Here is a 17,396-nt window from a genome sequence, read left to right as displayed (position 1 = left end):
CCACAAAGTTCCAATGCCTTAAAATCCACTAGAATCAGAGACTACTTTAAAAAAAAAAAAAAAAAAAAAAAAAAAAGCTACTTAATAATTGTGTGGTTTTATTTTCAATGAGTAGGAATTTCTTTTGGCATCATTTACATTTCATGTAATTGCTCTAATAGGGTACACAAATGTTGAATGTATTGAATTATATTTTTAGAAACTCGTTAGTTGTATTAAGGGCATAGGACCCATCCCATGAGCATGTGTGGAATGGGCCTGAGCCCTGCCCCTTTCCATTAGGCCTGACTTGCCTCTGACCTGCCCTTGGGCCCTTTAGCACATTTACTCCATTAGGGGTTAGAATTCAGCCCATCCCACACATGCTCCATGGAATAGACCCTGAAACCCTTAATACAGCAAGAGTTTCTATAAATATATATCCCACTCAGCATTTGTGTGTCCTATATTAACTTTGCACATGTCTCAGAAAGCACTGACTAAATGTATACGAGATAACTAAAAATCAAAAGTATGAATAAATCTCCTTCTTGGAAAATAAAACAACACAACAAGCTATAAGGTGTTAACATTGCTTTCTGCTGATTGGAGGGCAGAGGGGGAATCTCTTTTCAAAACCTCCATTTAAGTACAATGCCCAGGCTATCTCTTTATTTCCTATCTGGTTGTGTTCTGGATTTCTCCATCATTCTACATACCCTCCCTAGTTCAGGTATCTTCCCTCCTTGCTCTCTTATTCAGCTTCCTTATGCTGGCTTCCCCAGTTAGATTTTTAAAGTTCTTTTAATATGTGTGGCCCATGCACACTTTTGTATCTCCAGCTTTTGGTATGGTACCTCACACATAGTAGGTGCTTAAGTGATGTTTATCAACATCAAAAATAAATCTGAACAGACCATAAAGCCTTTCCCTCCCCCCTCCTTTTTGGAACATCTCCATTCCAAACATGCCTGTTTTTGCTGGTCTCTCTTTAAATTCAAGAAAAAGTTGTAATTAAATAGGCGAAGGGCACCTTTGTTCTAGAAGAGTCTTTCCTTCAGTGAAGTTAAGGCATCGAAGTTGAGGGAGAGAAGGGAATTCCTAGGGTCCTTCCATTACTAAGTTCCCAAACTGCTCCATGATATAAACCAAAGGATGGACCTCTCTGTGCCTTGGTTTTCCCATCTCTAAAATAGTGCTGCTGGTGCTCAGCACTTTCCCATGGAGGTTGTGAAGTTTAGGTGGTTTTTTTCATAAAGCTTTGAAGTTTGCCCGTGAAAGTACAAAGGACTGCACTCCATGCCAAGTCTAAACATTTAGAAACTGACCCAGAGCCAAAAGGTAGTCTCAAGTCAACAAAGAGAAATATATGCAAGCAGAAACTCCTACACCAAATATTCCAGCTGGGTATCATCTAGGAGAGTGCTACTACTGAGTAAGTACTTCCTCTGCCAGCTACTCCCATTGTCACAAAGCAATCTGTAAAAAAATACCTCATGCTGCCAAAACCTGTGCTTCTCTGCACATTTCCTAAGCAAATGAAGTAGAACTCCTTTGAAAAAAATCTGATTCTGTGAGGAAAAAAGTAGGTGGATCCTCTCTGCAAAATTACATTTACAAGGTGCTTTGAATTTTAGAATAAGGCTAGGTAGGTACAGCAGTCTATTTTTAAAAATGCAATGGAGATATAGATTGGAAGAGGAAAAGAGGTGTTAGAGTGAGGGGGGAAACCCTTTTTTAATAGCAAAGTCTTTCACCCATCACAGCTATCATAATTGAATCACAAGGCTCAGATCACAAAAAGGCTATTTAAGTTAAACTCCCTGTCTCTGTCTCTCTGTCTCTCTGTCTCTCTCTGTCTCTCTCCTCTCTGTCTCTGTCTCTCTTTCTCTGTCTCTGCCTCTCTTTCTCTCTCTCTCTCTCTCTTTCTCTCTCTCTCTCTCTCTCATTCTTTCTCTCTTTCTCTCTCTCTCCCTCTCCCTTTCCCTCTCCCTCTCCCTCTCCCTCTCCCTCCCTCTCTCTCTTTCTCCTGATAATCCAACTGAAAAGGCAAGAGGGGGAAGGGTAGGAGAAAGCAGAAAATAAGAATTATAGCACTTATAATTCAGTAAGGACAAAAATTCTGCCTTCCCTGAGGCTCAATAAGCTTGAGCAGATAAGAATGACAAGCAGAAGCTAGGTTCTCTTTCTCCAAAAGAAAGGATTAAGTTAAACATATAACAATAGATAGAATGAAGAAAATGGCTGCCCCCTCTGTGAATGGATATACATGTGGCACAAGCAAAAAGCAACTTGAATGCAGAAACAAAACAGGAAAGAATTAACAGTGAGGAAATTCTTCTGTGTAGAATGAAAAAAGCAGGATTAAATCTCTATAGCAGCCAAGTAAGGGATGAATGCTTTGAAAACCCTCAACATATGGTGAAGTCGTAAATTGGTCCAACCATTCTGAAAAGCAATTTGACATTGTGAAAATAATGACAAGAATATCCACATTCTTTGACCTAGAGATATTCCTGTTATATATATGACCTCAAAGAGACAAAAAGCCCCATGTATTTTATAGCAAAATATCCATAGCAGCTCATTAGTTGGGGATTGAGTGCCCATCAATAGGGGGAATGACTTAAAAAGTTTTTACATAGATATAATTGAATATTACCATACTATAATCTGAATACATCTGAAATGAGGTAGAGGGAAGTAATATAACAATATATACAATGAATACATCAATGTAAATGGAGGAGGGGAGGGAATGGTAAAAAGCAAACTAAATAATATAATGACTAATTTTGTCCCTGTAGAAAAAAATGAGAAAGTGTACTTCTGTCCTTTCACTGGAAAGTTAAGGGACTATTAGTATGGGGTGCTGCTTATTTTGTCAGTTGGTTTTACTGAACTACTGCCTTTTTTCTTTTGATCTTTGTTATGTCTGCTGAGTAAGCAGTAGGTGAGGGACAGAAAGGCATATCCAGAAATGAATGCAAAAACAGGAGATATCAATAAAACTTTAAACAAGAAAACTTTAACTTCTTCACACTTTTACTGAACAGTTCAGTTAAACATTTATTGAGGGCCTACTAGATGCATGGGGGATAGAATGACAAAAAAAAATCCCTGCTCTCAAAGAGGTCACAGGTTAATGAAGGAGATAACTTCAAGCAAGGTGTAGAGAAGACTGATAATCTCCAAGATAGGCTCAGAGTGAAGAATCTTTAAGATTCAGAAATACTAGAAAAGGTTCCTTGTAGATGAGACTTTGACTGAAGACTTTCAGGAAGCCACAGCATGAGGGTCAAGCAGCCAATGAAAATAATAATAAGAAATAGACTAATACTTCAAAGTTTGCAAACATGCTTAAAATATTATTTCATCATATCCTCATAAAACTTTGGGAGATAAGTCCCATTTTACAGAGAAGGAAACTGAGGTAAACAGTGGGTGTTTTGCCCAAGACCAGGAAATTAATATCTAAAGCCAGGTTTGAATTCAGTTTTCCTGTTATCTAACTATTTCTGATTCCACTGATATGTTCAGTAACACAGATTTATTTTGCCCTATCAGAATTTAGAAAGGAGATACTGAGTCTCTAGCTAATACAAGTAGAGAAATAGATATTATGAAATTTTACCCAGCCATATACCATGATCAATTGTGAATAAATTAACTGTTCTGAGCAATACAGTGACATAAAACAATTCCAAAGAACTTAAGATGAAAAATGATATCCACTTCCAAAGAACTGATGGACTCTGAATGCAAATCAAAGCATACTTTTTTGGTCTAACTTTTCTTTTTCTTTTTTTAGTCTTTGTTTTCTTTTGCAACATGGCTAATATGGAAATACATTTTACTTGACTTCACATGTATAAACTATATCAAAATGCTTGCCTTCACAGGGAAGAGGAGGGGAAAGAAGGGAGAAAAAAAAATTGGAATTTTTTTAAAATGAGTTTTTAAAACAAATTTTACATATAATTGAGAAGAAGAAAAGAAAAGAGATAAATTTTATTCTTTAACTATCATTAATTTGCAATCCAAGAACAAAAATTCAAACCTAACTCTACCATTTACTTCCTGTGTAACATACAGCAAATCATCAATCCTTTCTTAATCTCAGTTTCCTTATCTATAAAATGAAGGGGTCGGACTAGGTAAGTCTAAGGATTAATTCTTTGTCTATGAACCCACCTACATTTTATTATAGAATACAAATGGGAATGTCCCTGAGTCACATCAATCTCCAGTATTTCTGGGTTACATTTTGAGGCTTGGTTCTTTCATCCTGGAGCAGGATATAGCTGTTTCGTTGTCTGGTAGCTGAAAACCAGACTGAGATTCTCTTACTTAACTCAGTCTTTCTCAGGGGCTAGGTTTAGTCTTCCTTTTTCTGGAAGTTATTGCTGTCCTGTGTTTTAAAAGAAGTAATCAAAGCCTCAGCTTTCCCTTAACAGTGAATGGACACTGAATACGGAATAGAAACAAAGAATTCTTGCATAACAAATTTAGGGGCAGGGAGAGAGAAAGTAACACAAGATAGCTTATTCTAGGTATAGACAATGAAAGTGGGAATGACATCCCCCAGAAATTTTATTCCCTACCTCCACAACATGAGCAACAATCCTTTATTCTCTTAAACCTCAGATGAAGAAATATGGTAGAGGAAGATAGGCCAGGAGAGGAGCACCTACCTTGACAAGGGGACGTAGGAGTTGCAGCCCCTAGCTAGTGGGCAAAAGACTGGAGGCAGTCACATCACACTAGGCAGGTCGATACAGGATTGAAAGGTACAGACGTGATAGGTCAGAGAACAACATGGAGTTGGAGTGGGGTGGGGAAGAATTGTACCCCTCTGTCAGACCTCTTCTGTTCCCCCAAGGATCTGCCCTTCCCCTCATCATCCCTAGAGTCAGAAGGCTCGTCACCCTCAGGAGTTGAATCTGAAAGCGTTCTTGTTTTTGAGCCAATGCTCATGGGAAGAGACACTAAGCCCACTTTACTAAATTGCTACAGGATAAGAACCACCACCTCAGTCTTCTGTAAACATCAAACACCCACATACCAGGCTCCCAAAACCCAGGCCTTGGACAACAAGTCTGAGCAGGAGCCAAATTCACAATCTGCAAGCAGAGTTTCTTCTAATCTAAACCCACATCACCCACCACCACCACCACCACTTTGGGGAAAGGCAATGGAAATGACCCTGAGTTCAAATTCAGTCAGATTCCTGGGAACCAATCAATGAGTATAAATTGATGTAGGGGCTTGGATCTAGTCTATTACCTTTTCTTAACATTTATAGAAAAAAATAGACTGATATCACCTTCCACTGTCATAAGACCCAGGAGGTAGGAGCCCTAATCAAACTGTATCTTCCATCATTATATAACTGGCAAACTTCAAGCTTTCTCCAGTCATTATCCCTACTCTGATCTCACTTGATTTCTTTCACAGGCCAGCCATAAGATTGCCTAGCTCATCCATGTACTTAAATCTCTACCACTAAATCTATTGTCTCCTAACAACATAGCAATCCCTAAAAGGACTTTTCTAGTAGGACTATGGCTTAAGAATTTGGAATTTGAAGTTAAACTATTATTTCCATGTAAAATTTAGATCAAATAACTCTCTGAACCTCCTGAAGCAGCTGGATGGTATAATGTATAGAGTGTTGGTCAAATCATTCAATCTTTCTGGTCCCAGTTTTCTCATCTGCAAAATGGGGATCACAGCAGCCCCCATCCCACCAGCTGGTTGCAGGGATCAAATGAGATAATATTGTGAAGTGTTCTGCAAACCTTAAAGCTATGTAAATGTTAATTATTATTCCAGTGCCTAAGGAAGAGGTAGACCTCTTCAAGACAAGAACAACTTCCAGTCAGCTTTTACCCTTGACCCCCTCTGTTCCAGCCTCCTTCCAGAACTTGTCTCTTCTAATATTCTCTCTCTTAGCTTCATACATTTGGAGTGGGAAGAGAGTTTAAAGGTTAATTCAACATCCTAACTTTGCAAATAAAGAAATGGTAGTTCAGAAAAAGTAATCGACCTACCTAGTGGCATATATAGATAATGTTTGAAGCAACATCTGAACTGAAGACATCCTGATTTCAAACACATTGCTCTATCTGCTTCAATGACACTGCCTCTTTGTGTGTGTATATATATATATATATATATATATATATATATATATACATATATATATATATGTCCTATTTTCTATATGACTGCTTAAAATTTTTTTTAATTTAAATTTCTATATGTCCCATCAGCATCTTGAATTCAACTGTATAAAATGAAACTCAGGTTCCCTGGTTAAATCTATTTTTCTTCCAATTTTTTCTATTTCTGTTGAGGGTTCTATTATCTTCCAAACCACTCACTTTTATAATCTCAAGGTCATTCTTGATTCATCTCTCTTCCCTTCAGTTTTGTTGATTCTACTTCCATAATATCTGTATGTCTTGACTGATATGACTGACCACTGTGTTAATTCAGAACCTCTCATCTAAACTATTGAAGCACTTTGCTTCTATTTTTTCTCTTTTCCAATTCATTTTCTACATGGTTTCCAAAAATAATCTCCCAAAAGCACAGGTCTAACAATATCATTTTCTTTTTTTTTTAATTAAAGCTTTTTATTTACAAAACGTATGCATGAGTAATCTTTCAACATTGACCCTTGCAAAGCCTTCTGTTTCAAATTATCCTCTCCTTCCCCTCACCCCTCCCTAGGTTGCAGGTAGTCCAATACATGTTAAATGTGTTAGAATATATATTAAATCTGTATACATATTTATGTATATGTATACATATTTCTATAGTTATTTTGCTGCACAAGAAAAATCGGATCAATAAGGAAAAAACTGAGAAAGAAAACAGAATGCAAGCAAAAACCAACAGAAAGAGTGAGATTGCTATGTTGTGGTCCACACTCAGCTCCCACAGTCCTCTCTTTGGGTGTAGATGGCTCTCTTCATCACTGAACAATTGGAACTAGTTTGAATCATCTCATTGTTGAAGATGGCCACATCCATCAGAATTGATCATCATATAGTATTGTTGTTGAAGTATATAATGATCTCCTGGTCCTGCTCATTTCATTCAGCATCAGTTCATGTAGGTTTCTCCAGGCCTCTCTGAAATCATCCTGCTGGTCATTTCTTACAAAACAATAATATTCCATAACATTCATATACCATAACTTATTTAGCCATTCCCCAACTGATGGGCATCCACTCAGTTTCCAGTTTCTGGCCACTACAAAAGGGGCTGCCACAAACATTCTTGTACATGTGGGTCCCTTTCCCTTCTTTAATATCTCTTTGGGATATAATCCCAGTAGAAACACTGCTGGATCAAAGGGTATGCATGGTTTGATTGCTTTTTGAGCATAGTTAACAGATTGCTCTCCAGAATGGTTGGATCCGTTCACAGTTCAGTGTCCCAGTTTTCCTACATTTCCTCCAACATTCGTCATTATCTTTTCCTATCATCTTAGCCAATGTGAAAGGTATGTAGTGGTATCTCAGAGTTGTCTTAATTTGCATTTCTGATCAATAGTGATTTGGAGCATCTTTTCATATGACTACAAATAGTTTCAGTTTCTTCATCTGAAAATTGTCTGTTCATATCCTTTGATCATTTATCAGACAATATCATTTTCTTCCTCAAAAAAATCTTCAATGGTTATAAGGAACAGACACAAATACATAAGATCGAGAATGATTCCCAATGGATTGTCAAAGGATAGACACAGTTTTCTAAATAAAAATTAAAAACTATCAACAACCATATGATAACATATTCCATAATCATAATTATAAGAGAAATGCAAATTTTAAAAAATTCTGATGTTTTGACTCACTTCCAGGGAATTGGCAAAGATTAAAAAAAAAATTTTTGAAAGAGTTGCTTTTGGGGAACATGGAATAATAGACACTGATGTCCTGCTGGTAGAGCTTGAATTGGAAACGATTTGGAATTATGTGATAAGATTAAAGTGTTCCTATCCTCTATCTTATAGATCCCACTAGTAGAGATATATTCCTCTTTGGACAAAGACAAAGTTTCAATACCCATATATTAACACATACACACAAACACATACACACATTCTTTTGTAATAATAAAGAGAACTTTTTGTATGTGTTCATTGAATAGGGAAGGAATAGTTCAACCAACTGATATATTAATACAGTGGATGCAGTAAGAAATGATGAATTTCTGTATAATTGTGAGAAATGTAGTAAGATTTGTATGAACCAAATACAGCCTGAAATGAGAAGGATTGATAAAACAATATGCATGGATTCAATAATGTAAATGGCAAGGACATTTAATGGAAACTGAATTCTGAGTAACATAGTCCCAGTGAATGCATTAGTAATCATAGGTCACTATTCTTGTCAGAGAAGAAGAAAACCATAATAGTAAAATATAATATATACTGCCAGATGTGGTCATTATTAGATGTTTTTTGGGGGGGAAGAGAGACTTTGTTTTTTGGTTTGTTTCTGCTAAGTCATTTTTCTTTGTTACATGAGCCATGTTCATTTCTAAGGGAGAGGAAATATCAAGTAATGACTGTGATATAAGAAATAAAGGCAACAATAAAACATTTTAAGAAATTCAATGACTTTTTCTAGTGTCTTTAAAATAAAATGCAAGCTCCTCAGCCTAACACTAAAAGCTCTTCACAATTTGATTCCCACCTTGAATGATCTTTGGACTAGAAAGAACAGATCAAAAAAGGCTGATAGGTAGATGATACCCAAGATAAGTAAAAAGATAGTAAGAGAGTACCTAGTTGCCCTGAATGAGTTCAATTGACCAAGCCCAAATGAACCACATTTTAAGGTACTGGGGGGGGGGGGGGGAATAAGTTAACAAATAACAGATGTGATTGTTGGAGAACTGTCAGTGAGCTTTGAAAGATTGTAAAGAATAAAAGGTAATATAGGACTAGAGAAAAGGCAGATGTCACAGCTTTTAAATAGAGAAAAGAACATAATCTGCAAACTAAACCCCTATGATCTTAACTTTGATTCCTGGCAAAATTCTACAATATATTATTAAAGGTGGCTAGTCAACAACTAAAAAAAGAAACTATCACAGAGCACCAACATAGCTCCATCAAGAACAGGTCTTGCCAGTCTACCTTCATTTCCTTTTTCAACAAGGCTACTAAACTGGCAGATCAAGGAAGTGCTGCAGGCACAGTTTACTTAGATTTTAGCAAAGCATTAGATAAAGTTGCTTATGTTCCTCTTGTGGAAGAGGTAGAAAGATGGAGGCTAGGCAATAGAAGAGTTAAATGGCTGCCAGCTTGAAAGTAAGACTTATGGTAGAAATCTTCAGAGATCTGGGGTTGTCCTGGTACTGTTTGATATCTCCATTAATGATTTAATAAAGATATAAATGACATACTTGTAAAAATCTGCAGATGACCCAAGGCAGGGAGAGATGGTGAACAAGCTGTATGATGAATCAGGGTTCAAAAAGGTCTAGCGAGACTAGAACTTCAATATGTTTTAAAATCAAGTTGGCTGGAATAAGATGGGGAGGTATGGCCAGATAATAGATCCTCAGGGCTGGGACGGGAGGGGGTTGGGGGTGGGGGGAGGGAGGACCTGAAAGGGTTTTAGCAGGTTGCAAACTCAATATGAATCAATAGTGTGATGTTGGCCAAGAAGATTGATGCAATTTACCCTTTGATCCAGCAGTGTTTCTACTGGGCTTATACCCCAAGGAGATACTAAAGAAGGGAAAGGGACCAGTATGTGCCAAAATGTTTGTGGCAGCCCTGTTTGTAGTGGCTAGAAGCTGGAAACTGAGTGGATGCCCATCAATTGGAGAATGGTTGGGTAAATTGTGGTATATGAATGTTATGGAATATTATTGTTCTGTAAGAAATGACCAGCAAGATGAATACAGAGAAGCTTGGAGGGAATTACATGAACTGATGCTAAGTGAAATGAGCAGAACCAAGAGATCATTATATACGTCAACAACGATACTGTATGAAGATGTAATCTGATGGAAGTGGATTTCTTTGACAAAGAGACCTAATTCAGTTTCAATTGATCAATGATGGACAGAAGCAGCTACACCCAAAGCAAAAAAAAACACTGGGAAATGAATGTAAACTGTTGGCATTTTTGTTTTTTCTTCCCGGGTTATTTCTACCTTCTGAATCCAATTCTCCCTGTGCAACAAGAAAACTGTTTGGATCTGCACACATACATTGTATCTAGGATATACTAGGACATATTCAACATATATAGGACTGCTTGCCATCTAGGGGAGGGGGTGGAGGGTGGGAGGGAAAAATCGGAACAGAAGTGAGTGCAGGGGATAATGTTGTAAAAAAAATTACCCTGGCATGGATTCTGTCAATAAAAAGTTACTATAATAAAAAAAAAAAAAAAGATTGATGCAATTTTAGGATTTCTTTTTTTTATGTTAAAGTATATGTTAAACACAATATATGTATACATATCCATACAGTTATTTTGCAGTACAAAAAGAATCAGACTTTGAAATATTGTACAATTAGCCTGTGAAGGAAATCAAAAATGCAGGCGGACAAAAATAGAGGGATTGGGAATTCTGTGTAGTGGTTCATAGTCATCTCCCAGAGTTCTTTCGCTGGGTGTAGCTGGTTCAGTTCATTACTGCTCTATTGGAACTGATTTGGTTCATCTCATTGTTGAAGAGGGCCATGTCCATTAATAATGATCATTATACAGTATTGTTGTTGAAGTATATAATGATCTCCTGGTCCTGCTCATTTCACTCAGCATCAATTCATGTAAGTCTCTCCAGGCCTTTCTGAAATCATCTTTCTAGTCATTTCTTACAGAACAATAATATTTCATAACATTCATATACCACAATTTATTCAGCCATTCTCCAACTGATGGGCATCAATTCAGGTTCCAGTTTCTAGCCACTACAAAGAGGGCTGCCACAAACATTTTTGTACATACAGGTCCCTTTCCCTTCTTTAAGATCTCTTTGGGATATAAGCCCAGTAGTAACACTTGCTGGATCAAAGGGTATGTACAGTTTGATAACTTTTTGAGCATAGCAGTTTTAGGATTTCTTAAGAGAGTCATGATGTCTATGACTTTGAAAATGATAAATCTCCTATATCCTGCCTCAGTCAAAAGTACTGAAGTACTGCATCCAGTCCTAAGCACTATATTTTAAGAGGGACATTAATAGTGTAAAAAATATAGAGAAGAATTAAACCAGAATAGTAAAGTGTTTAAAGATCAAATGATTATTAGCTGGAAAAATTGGGGTATTTAGCCCAGACAAAAGAAAATTTAAAGGACTTCATAGTTTCCTTCAAATATAAGAAAGACTGTTCTGTAAACTTGTTTGGGGACAACCCAAAGGTCAGAACTATGAGTAAGAGCTATGAATCATAGAGAAGCAGATGTAGGAATCTAGGAAAAACACTTAGAATTTTCCCCAAATGGAATTTATCAGGAGCCATTGGTTTTTCCCACACTGTAGGTCTTCAATCAAAGGCTTCAAGAAAAAGAACACTTCTTGAGTAGAACCAAGAGAACATTGTACATAGCAATAACAAGAAGACTGAATGTAGATCACAACATAGTATTTTCACCTTTTTTGTTGTTGTTTGTTTGCTTTTTTTTTATCTGATTTTTCTTGTGCAGCATGATAAATGTGGAAATATGTATAGAAGAATTGCATATGTTTAATATGTCTAGGGGAGGGGGAAGGGGGAAAGGAGGGAGAAAAATTTGGAATATAAGGTTTTTTAAGGGTGAATATTGAAAACTATCTTTGCATATATTTTGAAAATAAAAGGCTATTTTAAAAAGAAAATCACTTTTTGGATATGTTGTATAGAGAATTCTTGTCCAACTATTTAGACTAAATAACATTACAGAGTCCTTCTAACTAAAATTCTCTGATTCTGGCACCTTTTCAGATTGATTTCACATCAGTCATATTCACAAACTCTAAACAGCAATTAAATTGATCTACTACCTATTCACCAAATGTATTGGATCTCCCATCATCATGCATCAGCTATTCTAGGTATCTGGAACGAAATGTGACCCTGGACAAGTCACTTAAATCTCTCTCTCTCTTCAGTTTATTCAACTGTAAAAATGTGGGACATTATGGCATCTACCCCACAAGATAATTTTGAGGATTAAATGAGATATTTTTAAAGCATTTAGCATAGTGCCCGGTATGTATGAATTGCTTAATAAAAGTGTATTCCCTTTCTTTCTGTCATCTTTACCCATGACTCTTAGAATCTTTAGTTTCATTCAAGTATGACTCAGATGTTACCCTGTTATACAAGGCATTTCCTGATCTGCATGATTATTAATACTCCTCTATTTCCTCAAATTAACTTGTTATTGCTATCTGTGTGCATGTTATATATCTGTGGCAGAATGCAAGCTTCCTGAGGGCACTTTTTTTTTTTTTTTTTTTGCTTTTGTCTTTGCATTCTCAGTGGCTAGAAGAGTATTTTGCACATATTTCAAACACTTGGTTGTAGTAAGGAATTTCCCTCCCCCTTCATTTTACTTAGGCACCAAAGGAAAAAATGTGGGATAAGGAAAAAGAATCAATTGTTGTAAAAGACAACTTTTTTTATTAAATCTTTTTATTTTCAAAACTTATACATAGAAAATTTTCAATATTCACCCTTGTAAAATCTTGTGTTCCAGATTTTTTCCCTTCCTTCCCCTTACCCCTCCCCTAGATGGCAAATAATCTAATATATGTTAAACATGTTCAATTCTTCTATACACATTTCCACAATTATCAACGCTTGCACAAGAAAAATCAGATCAAAAAGGAAAAAAATGGAAAGAAAATAAAATGCAATTACAAAACAAGTGAAAATACTATGTTGTGATCCACACACAGTCCTCTCTCTGGCTGCACATGGCACTCTTCATCACAAGATCTTTGGAATTGGCCTGAATCACATCATTGTTGAAAGGAGTCACATCTATCAGAATTGATCATTGTATAATCTTACTGTTGCTGTCTACAATGTTCTCCTGGTTCTATTCACTTCACTTAGTTCATGTAAGTCTCTCCAGGCCTCTCTGAAATAATCCTGCTGGTGGTTTCTTATAGAACAATCATATTCCATAACATTCATATACCATAACTTATTTAGCTATTCTTCAATTGATGGGCATTCCCTCAGTTTCCAGTTCCTTGTCACTACACAAAAAAGGGTTGCTACAAACATTTTTACATGTGTGGATTCTCTACTCTTTTTATAATCTCTTTGGGATATAAGTAAGCCCAGTAGAAACACTGCTGGATCAAAGGGTATGCACACTTTGATAGCCCTTTGGACATAGTTCCAAATTACTCTCTAGAATGGTTGGATCAGTTCACAACTCCACCAACAATGTATTAGTGTCCCAGTTTTCCCACATTCCATCTAACATTTGTCATTATCGTTTTTTGTCATCTTAGCCAATCTGAGAGGTGTATAGTGGTACCTCAGAGTTGTCTTAATTTGCATTTCTCTGATAAACAATGATTTAGAGCATTTTTTCACATGATGAGAAATAGTTTTAATTTCTTCATCCAAAAGTGTCTATTCATAAACTTTGACCAGTAAAAGACAACTATTGAAAAAAAAGTGTAAAAAAAAATCCAAAACATTCCAATCATGTCCTCAAAGAACTTCGATTTCTAATATACATGCACACAGATAATAATATCAAGTTATAAAGTTGCAATAGGTCACAAAGCTCTAGCAGGAATTTAAAAGGGGGTAATAGAGCATTTTGCAACTCTTCTTTTTCTCCCTCCCTTTATTTCCCTCTCCCTCTCCTCCTCTGTTCCGGTTCCTCTCCCTTCCCATCATCACATCTAAAGTGACAGCATTAGAATAGCTGTGAGGCTACAGTTGCCTTCTTGTAGGAAAACACTCAAGACAATGTAGCATGGATAGTGAGATGGTAGTATATGAGTTAATGGAGTGATGTTCAGGGTGATGTTGGAGATGTTACAAACACCACTAGTAACCATGGTGATTATCCAGAAAGATAATACCATCCACCTCATGATGAGGTGATTCCATCCTCCCATTCCCCCCCCCCACTTTTTAAAAACTAATGTGGGAAGGGGTTGTTCGATGATCTCCCCCTTATAAATAATTCTTGGAAACATTTGTTCCTTAAGCAAAAGTAAAAAAAAACTCAGTTCTTAATGGGAGAGATCTGACTGCAGGGAAAGTTGGGATTTCAAACCCTGCTACAAGTAGCAGGTTGCTCACCATTCAGGAGTTTTAATATTGGAAGTTTTATTTTTTTTATTCCATTCAATAAATGTATCCTAATGTACCTATTAAAAGAAGGTAAAAGTCTTTTATATCACACAAGTTTGGAGAAGTGATTGGAATCTGGAAGGGGTAGGGGCTTGAACTATTACAACAAATGTGTAAATTGTTGTTCTTCAGATTTTCCACTCTAGATTAAACAAGAAAGAATTGAATATGAACTGATTTCACTCAATCATGAGGTAGTTGGGAGCCCAGGTCAGTCTTTTATCACTTGTTCAGGGACAGGCAGGCAGTCCATCCATGCATATGTGAAGTTTTGAGACCCAATAATTTTGATCTCAAAGTGCTACCTAATGGTTTATACAGAAATTAAATCTATCCTCTCACCTCCCTTACTATTCTTAGTAACCATGTAAGAAGACTGGTGGTCTTGGGGCAGAAGGGGGGAGAGATGACTACACACTTCCAGAATATAGGATATTACACTTCCAACTAGCTGATCACAAACAATCTGTAATTTAGTAAATTGGTTAGAATTGCCTGAGACTTGGAGACATTAAGTGACTGGTATTTTTGATACACATAAAGTTTCAGAGGTAGAATTTGAAACCAAGTCTTCCTGATCCAAGCACAGCACTCTTCCTATTATGATACCATGTGTTTCTTTGTCTTGCATGAGTACATACTTAATAATTGTTTATTTAAATGAATTACTATTATAAAGTGTTTCCAACCTTACTGTTTCATGATTCTAAACCTTTTTAATCTAGTAGATTTAAATATTTTCTTGGTTGTATCTGGGAATATAATTTCTTTTACTCATCAAATACTATGGTGGGTGGGGAATAAACATTTATTACTATCTATATTATATACTAAATTATATACCATAGTCATCTGTTCATCCAAAGTCCCATTATATTTATTAATAGTGTGGCCTAGTGGAATTCTGTAGATCTATGTCTACTCTTAACTCTGCTACTAACTAATCATGTGGCATTAGGTATTCTGTGGTTTGATTCCCTTCATCTGCCTACCACACAGGTATTAGGATAGAAAAAATGTGAAGTACTTAAAATAATTTTTAAACCATTCACAAGTAAGGGAATCTTATCATAAAATATACTCATAATCTGTGGGGGAGATGATTTATTTTATTGTTTGAGAAAACAAATATATTGTATAAATCCAAACATATCATTATATGTACTTAGGATGTCACCTAACCCCAGTAACTCTCTAGGAATGTTAGAGATGGCTACAAGGAATTTTGGGTTTCCCTAGGTCCTGGATCCACTTAAAGCATTCTTGTTTGGGGCAGCTAGGTGGTGCAATAGATAGAGCACCAGCCCTGAAGTCAGGAGGACCTGAGTTCAAATTTAGCCTCAGATACTTAACACTTCCTAGATGTGTGACCCTGGGCAAGTCACTTAACCCCAATTGCCTCAGCAAAAAAAAAAAAAAAAAAAAAAAAAAATTTAAAAGCATTCTTGTTTGGATCCTGTAGAGGGCTGAAACTCTGTATGATTGATTTAAACAAAGTGTTAACTCAGTAGAATTGATAATACAATGGTTATCTAGTTTAGCATGGTGAGTAATAATTCTCTAGTTCAGTATAATTGAATTAATTTTACAACAAATAATGGTTCCCTAGTGATATAACGATTGGCTTATACTCAGTATGATGAATGGATTTAATTGTAATAGAGTATTTAAAAAGGTCAGAGTCAGACCTAGAGAAGGACCAAAAGGACTGGAACACAAGTCATGGAAGACAGTGGAGCACAAGCTCCTGGACTCAAGGAGACTTCAAGACAAAGATCATCATGGTGGTCCTCCTGCTTCCCCCACAGAAACCAAGACACATTCTGGAGCACCTCTAGAAAGCTAGCCCGGGCCTTAGGCAAGGACATAGACTGTGAAGGAGACAATAAAGAATTGGACTTTATCCCTGGCTATTCTCCTGGTGATTACTCTGCTGAAATGAAGTCTGGTCCAAAGACCTCCAGAAAACCAACCAGAACACTACATTTTGGCATCCAAATGTGGGACTGAGGATTTACACTCAGAAGTCCAGACTGACACGATCCTGAGTTCAGTGAAAAAGTCTCTGTGACCCAGAAATTAGGGTGAGTACAAAAATAGACAAGAAGGAAACTTTATTAAGGGCTAAACTAGTGTTTCAGCTGAAATGGGACAAGTGTTTAAAAAACAGCCCTCTACCGGATCCCTACACCCACCCAAGTCTTGTGTTTAGGTGCATCCAAGCTTATATATTGGTTTTGTCTGGATTATGATATAGATATCACTTTGGAGGGTACAAAAAAGTTTTCTGATCAGCATTGATGGAATTAGGGCATTGATTGGTCAAAAATCGGCCATACTCCTACCGGCCCTTCAAGGACTGTGACCTTTAGAAGAAGAGAAGAGAGCCAGCTGTGAAAGAATTTCTTAGCTCTTTAGAGAAACTGGTTCCTCACCTTTGGGGAAGGAGAGGAAGAATTCTTCTCTTATTTGCCTTCTCTTACCCCCACTACTAGCCACAATGGAGCTACTCAATAAAAGATATTACACCTAGGAGAGAGCAGGCAAGATACAGCTCTGAGGAATGTGAGCTCTGTGAATCAAGACAAGAGTTAGCTCTGGCCTTCAGAAATTGAGCTGTGGAGAAGTATTGGGCCACAGAGCCCAGCTGAGTAACTCGGTTAGTCCACGTAGCCTTGAGAAAGAAAAAAGCTATGATGTATGCTCCCTGTGTGTGTGCCCCTGTATTCTGTCTATGTGCCTAGTCTTTCCACTAATGCTACGTGTAGTTGTGAGAAAACGTGCCCCAGGATTATGGAAAGAATATTTTATTGTTGTTATTCTTATGATATCATCTTGGTAAATGCCTTTGCTTTGAGATAATTGTATCTGCTGGCTGATTATTAAAGGCAAGCACACTAGTTGGGGCTTATTAGCCATAGTTTTAGGAGTATGCACCCATACCCAAGAGTAGTTTTCCCCATGGGGACTCAACCTGTGATTATGAGTTTGAGGGGAACCCCAGAGATAGTGATACACACACATACCCCATAATTTCAGACACATATATACCCTAACCTTC

The sequence above is a fragment of the Sarcophilus harrisii genome, chromosome 2 (assembly GCF_902635505.1).
Source record: "Sarcophilus harrisii chromosome 2, mSarHar1.11, whole genome shotgun sequence".
NCBI lineage: Eukaryota > Metazoa > Chordata > Mammalia > Dasyuromorphia > Dasyuridae > Sarcophilus > Sarcophilus harrisii.
Note: the sequence above shows the minus strand (reverse complement) of the source record.